The sequence below is a fragment of the Salvelinus sp. IW2-2015 genome, unplaced genomic scaffold, assembly GCF_002910315.2.
Source record: "Salvelinus sp. IW2-2015 unplaced genomic scaffold, ASM291031v2 Un_scaffold1540, whole genome shotgun sequence".
NCBI classification, from domain to species: domain Eukaryota; kingdom Metazoa; phylum Chordata; class Actinopteri; order Salmoniformes; family Salmonidae; genus Salvelinus; species Salvelinus sp. IW2-2015.
This window is the reverse complement of record NW_019942974.1, coordinates 232,393-239,269: the sequence shown is the minus strand read 5'-3', so window position 1 is coordinate 239,269 and position 6,877 is coordinate 232,393. Positions and strand designations below refer to the sequence as shown.

Below are 6,877 nucleotides of genomic sequence, written 5' to 3'. Positions count from 1 at the left end.
TGGAACGAGCATTCGAGCGTACCCTACTGTCTTGTGCGCATTGCTGCGCTTAAATTAAAGCAAAAATTAAAGCTGGAAGCACCAGGGACTCGGTCAATAAAAAAGTGGTCAGATGAATCAGATGTTTTGCTAGCACAGACTGGAATATGTTCCGGGATTCTTCCGATGGCATTGAGGAGTACACCACATCAGTCACTGGCTTAATCAAAAAGTGCATCGATGATGTTGTACCCTGAGTGACTATACGTACATACCCCAACCAAAACTATTAATTACAGGCAACATCTGCACTGAGCTAAAGGGTAGAGCTGCCACTTACAAGGAGCAAGACTCTAACYCGTAAGCTTATAAGAAATCCCGCTATGCCCTCCGACGAACCATCAAACAGGCAAAGCGTCAATACAGGACTAAGATTGAATCGTACTACACCGGCTCCGGCGCTCGTTGGATGTGGCAGGGCTTGCAAACTATTACAGACTAYAAAGGGAAGCACAGCCGATAGCTGCCCAGTGACACGAGCCTACCAGACGAGCTAAACTACTTCTATGCTCGCTTCGAGGCAAGTAACACTGAAACATGCATGAGAGCATCAGCTGTTACGGACGACTGGGTGATCACGCTCTCCGCAGCCGATGTGAGTAAAACCTTAAAACATGTCAACACTCACAAGGCCGCAGGGCCAGACGGATTACCAGGACATGTAATCCGAGCATGTGCTGACCAACTGGCAAGTGTCTTCACTGAAATGTTAAACCTGTCCCTAGCTGAGTCTGTAACACCAACACCTTTCAAGCAGACCACCATGGTCCCTGTGCCCAAGAACACTAAGGTAACCTGCCTAAATGACTACYGACCCCGTAGCACTCACGTCTGGAGCCATGAAGTGCTTTGAAAGGCTGGTCATATGGCTCACATCAACAATATTATCCCAGAAACCCTAGAGCCACTCCAATTTGCATACCGCCCTAACAGATCTAAGATGATGCAATCTCTATTGCACTCCACACTGCCCATTCCCACCTGGACAAGAGGAAAACCTATGTGAGAACGCTATTCATTGACTACAGCTCAGCGTTCAACACTATAGTGCCCTCAAAGCTCATCAAAAAGCTAAGGACTAAAAACCTCCCTCTGTAACTCTGGATCCTGGACTTCCTGATGGCCCCCCCCCCAGGTGGTAAGGGTAGGCCTGATCACCGACAACGACGAGACAACCTATAGGTAGGAGCTCAGAGACCTGGCCGTGTGATGCCAGGACAACAACCTCTCCCTCAACGTGATCAAGACAAAGGAGATGATTGTGGACTACAGGAAAAGGAGGACCAAGCACGCCTCTCTTCTCATCGACGGGGCTGTAGTGGAGCAGGCTGAGAGTTTCAAGTTCCTTGGTGTCCACATCACCAACAAACCAACATGGTCCAAGCACAACAAGACAGTCGTGAAGAGGACACGACAAAACCTATTCCTCCTCAGGAGACTGAAAAGATTTGGCAAGGGTCCTCAGATTCTCATAAGGTTTTACAGCTGCACCATTGAGTGCACCCTGACTGGTAGCATCACTACCTGGTATGGTAACTGCTCGGACTCCGACCGCAAGGCACTACACAGGGTAGTGCGTATGGCCCAGTACTTCACTCGGGCCAAGACTCAGACAGACAGACAGACAGACAGACAGACAGACAGACAGACAGACAGACAGACAGACAGAAAAGACGACAGACAGACAGACAGACAGACAGACGACAGACAGACAGACAGACAGACAGACAGACAGACAGACAGACAGACAGACAGACAGACAGACAGACAGACAGACAGACAGACAGACAGACAGACAGACAGACAGACAGACAGACAGACAGACAGACAGACAGACAGACAGTAGAAGAATTACTGAAAGATCAAACATCAAAAGATCCTCTCTTCAACAGAATCCACTCACATCTAACTGATCACACAATGTAATAAAGTATATAACACAGTCATTCTTCAAATTGTTAACTCTTTTATAATGCCACAAATTAAATTTGATTTGATTACAATGACATTCCGCCGGGTTGACCTTGGTACCAAATTACATTTCCCCCTAATAAAGATGATTAATTTGTAGACAGACTCAGTAAATATCCTCAAACAGAGGCAAAGCTAAAGGGACACACACACACACACACACACACACACACACACACACACACACACACACACACACACACACACACACACACACACACACACACACACACACACACACACAACACACACACACACACACACAACACAACACACACACACACACATCACACACACGAGCAAACACACAGGACACTGCACTCACACACAGGCACATACACACATACACACACTTACTCCACTGTCTTTTCTGTCTCAGGATCAATATAACCTCAATATAATATAATTTCACTGAACTTGCACCCATAATTCAGAAACAGAGTGATCGTTATAGATATTATGAAAAAGATCACTCATATTACCTTGATGAAACTTGGCATACCGCACAGACAATTAGAGAGACTCACAAATTAAAGCAAATACGGAACTAGGCATGTMCAGTATATTATTGTAGCTAGCATTTCCCATGTTTCAGGCTGAGATGTGTAACCTGTTGTTGTGTGTATCTCAGCTCCTCCACCACACTCTCTTCGTGTCCCTGGAGCCGATGGACCTTCTCCATGGCGACGCAGTACATCTGTTTAAAGATGGACGCCTTCTCGTCCTGGCCTGAGCCATGGACGTGATTTCACTCAGGTCCTCCTGGAGGTTCTTCATTTGTTATCTCAGTCTTTACTCAGTATCTTCAATCTACATCCACAGCAATACAAAAAAAACATCACATTGGATATGAAAGACTGAAAGAAACAAAGGTGGAAACAATATCATGAGTCACAATGAGAAACACAATGAGAAACACAATGGGAATTATATCTAATAGCTATTAAAGTTCACCTTATTCGGACACAAGCTCAATGAACTCAATAGCCTGCCGTGGCACACGCTGAGTAAGAGACATCCACTGTACTTTATAATCATCGCCGCACTGGCCCACCCATAAGGATTTTAGGGGCTGCAGCCCACTTTTGATTGGTCAAAAATAATAATAATTTTAGATTATATATATATATTAAATAATTCATGGTTATGGTTTAAATACTCATAAAGTGTGGTAAATCTGTAAATTGTTCAAAATAAGCTGTTCCGTTACTTACTGCTCCCCTCAGTGACTGCCAGGAAGCTCCGCCTCCGTTAGCACGTTGGCCACGCGAACGGTGCTTGGATTGCTTTTTTCAGCTATTTGCTATGAGGGGGAACTGCCCCAATGATATCACAGGATTTCATAGCATAAATTATACGAGCACAAAGTAAATTGACTGTCCTGGGGGGCGTTGAAATGTGCGTCCGTTCAGTCAGAACCTCTGGGTCTGCTAAGGTCTCCTCCTCCCAATGAGTCTCTCAGCGCCAGACGGCTTACTTCCACACCTGACTAGATCTGCTCTATCAGGTACAGGTGGCGCTAAAGCAAAAAGCTAATTCTAATTAACTTNGGCGCTAAAGCAAAAAGCTAATTCTAATTAACTTGTAAAAAAATTATCATAACAGTCATAGGAGCCTGGGACCTGATAAACGGGACATCTACATCCAACAACAGTGGAATGACAGAGGGATATACTAGATAGACCATTCTAATCGCAGATCTGGTTGGACAAAAAAACATGGCCAATTGCTTCCCCCGATGTTGTTCATCAGGTTCTACTGTAGGCAACAGGGTGATATGTTGTGTGAACTAAAACATTTTTTTATTTTATTGATTTAACCTTTATTTAACTAGACAAGTCAGTTMGGAAGAAATTATTCTTTACAATGACKKACTACCCCGGGCCAAACCCAAACGATGCTGGGCCATTTGTGCGCCGCCTTATGGGACTAACAATCAAAGCAGGTTGTGATACAGCCTGGAATTGAACCAGGGTCTGCACTGAGATGCAGTGCAGTGCCTTAGACCGATGSGCCACTCGAGAGAATTTAATATGTAATCCCCCGATGGGGGACGTATCAGATATTAAACTGATGAGAACAGATACCACACTTGATTTGAAATGTGATAATGAAATGAATTAGCCAGCTATAGTATTATTGAGAAACAATTTTGSGGGTCAAATTGACCAGTTATCTACCTTTGATAGTTAGCTCCCATGTCAATTTCAAGTCTTTCTAAAATAATATCTGAATAACTCGGAAATATKAAGTTATTTCAGAATGAAAGTTAACTGGCTGGCGCACAGGTGTCAAACTCATTCCATGGAGGACCAAGTTGCTGCGGATTTTCACTGCTCCCTTGTACTTGATTGATGAATTAAGGCCACTAATTAGTAAGGAACTCCCCACACCTGTTTGTCTAGGGCTTATTTGAAAGGAAAAAGGAAAAACATAAAGACACTTGGCCCTCCATGGAATGAGTTTGACACCCCTGGGCTAGCTCATCATGCTGTTTGACATTATGTTAACTAGCTATCCCCAGTTAGATAATGTGTCTTCAYTTGTTGAATCTGCATGTTGCTTATTGCATTCTCCAAGGTGCACTCGTTAGTTCATGAGCTTCTTAAATGTTTTATCTGTTCAGAACAGTGGCAGCATGTGCAGCAGCAGTCATTTGGTTTTTGACATGCAACAGTGAAATAGGTGTTTTCATGCTGTTGATAAAATGCACAGACCGTTTTATATACAGTGGCTTTCGAAAGTATTCACCACACTTGGCATTTTTCCTATTTTGTTGCCTTACAACCTGGAATTAAAAAAATTGATTTTTTGGGGGTTTGTATCATTTGATTTACAGAACACCCTTTGTTTTATTGTGAAACAAACAAGAAATAAGACAACAAAAAAAAGGAAAACTTGAGCATGCATAACTTTTCACCCGCCAAAGTCAATACTTTGTAGAGCCACCTTTTGCAGCATTTACAGCTGCAAGTCTCTGGGGTATGTAAGCTAGGCACATCTAGCCACTGGGATTTTTGCCCATTCTTCAAGGCAAAACTGCTCCAGCTCCTCAAAAAGCTCCAGCAATCTTTAATCATACCACAGATTCTCAATTGGAATGAGATCTGGGCTTTGACTAAGCCATTCCAAGACATTTAAATGTTTCCCCTTAAACTACTCAAGTGTTGCTTTAGCAGTATGCTTAGGGTCATTGTCCTGCTGGAAGGTGAACCTCCGTCCCAGTCTCAAATCTCTGGAAGACTGAAACAGGTTTCCCTCAAGAATTTCCCTGTATTTAGCGTTATCCATCATTCCTTCAATTCTGATCAGTTTCTCAGTCCTTGCCGATGAAAAACATGCCCACAGCATGATGCTGGCACCACCATGCTTCACTGTGAGCATGGTGGTCTCAGGGTGATGAGAGGTGTTGGGTTTGCGCCCGACATAGCGTTTTCCAAAAAGCTCAATTTTAGTCTCATCTGACCAGATTTCCTTCTTCCATATGTTTGGGGAGTCTCCCATATGCCTTTTGGCTAACACCAAATGTGTTTTCTTATTTTTTTCTTGGCTTTTTGAGCCCAGCTCTGTGGAGTGTACGGCTTAAAGTGGTCCTATGGACAGATACTCCAATCTCCGCTGTGGAGCTTTGCAGCTCCTTCAGGGTTATCTTTAGTCTCATTGTTGCCAAGGGGGATGAATACTTTTGCAAGGCACTGTATCTTCTCAAAGAAACTACCAGTTGTTCAAAAAATTGGCATCATATTTCTGTCATTCTGCTTTGTTGACAATTCCAGCCACCTGGCACCCCAGGTATTCAGTCAATAAGCGGCCGCCACTGATTCATTGGTTGTCAGAGTTGACCATATATAAGTTGAACTGTACAAATCTAYCCTTTGAATAACCCTGTCTTTGATGTGGTTAGAGTGAAACGCAACGTACCAACATAACACAATGATAGAGATGCGAAAATGAAATAAACAAATGTTTATTACCAAAGGATGCCATCTCAGTCTATTTCCACAGACCATAGACACGTGTACACGCACTCTTTTCATCTCTATCAGACAGACCCAGTAATACTGTACACTCCTAGTTTACACGAGGGCCATCGATGCTATCTCACATGTGGGAGTTTAAGACTCCTTCTAAGGAATGGAAACACAGCTGGTCTACAGATAGAAGTATGCAATCCATCAGTCACTGAAGAACACACAGGAACGAAATTCGCCTTTCTGGAAACTATGTCTTCATACATATCTCATTGAATATAATTGAGACTGTTCCCATTGTTTGTTGTTGAGTGTAATTATTTTCCTGTTTGGTGTTGAGCACTAGAGACAGTGTGTGGTATATTAGTGAAGACTGGAACTGCTGGTTGATTAATACAGCTCCTAGAGAATCATTGTCCTATCGTTCTTAGTCTGGTGAAATGGTCCAATCCTTCTTATTCTAATACTCAGATGGATTCAGGAAGTGAAATCTGACTAATCCTTGTGTTAAACTCAGACCCAGCCCACCTTTTAGAGATCAGTGTTACACTAGACGACCTTCATTAATCCAACTAACCGTTACATTTTTGAGTTAAAAGTAGACAGATTGAGTTAATCCTGTCCTAACACAGATCAGCCAGTAGGTTAACTCCTTCAGTACTGACATAAGGCAGACCAGTTAGAGTCCTCTCAGTTGGTTTAACTAGAGATCAACACACGACAAGCTAATACCAGCAATACCAGCTCACCAGCACCACAACTCTATGATTGGGGGTTAGGGAGGGAGAGAGGAGAGAGTGAGACATATATATATATATATACACTGCTCAAAAAAATAAAGGGAACACTTAAACAACACAATGTAACTCCAAGTCAATCACACTTCTGTGAAATCA

The 6,877-nt window shown here is 43.1% G+C and overlaps 1 non-coding gene across 1 annotated transcript; it reads right to left on the bottom strand.

Annotated features, from left to right (window-relative positions):
* Positions 1-3,935: 3,935 nt before the first annotated feature.
* LOC112071184 (U2 spliceosomal RNA) lies at positions 3,936-4,119 on the bottom strand. The gene has a single exon (XR_002894031.1). It is a non-coding gene; the product is annotated as a U2 spliceosomal RNA (small nuclear RNA).
* Between the last annotated feature and the right edge of the window lie 2,758 nt (positions 4,120-6,877).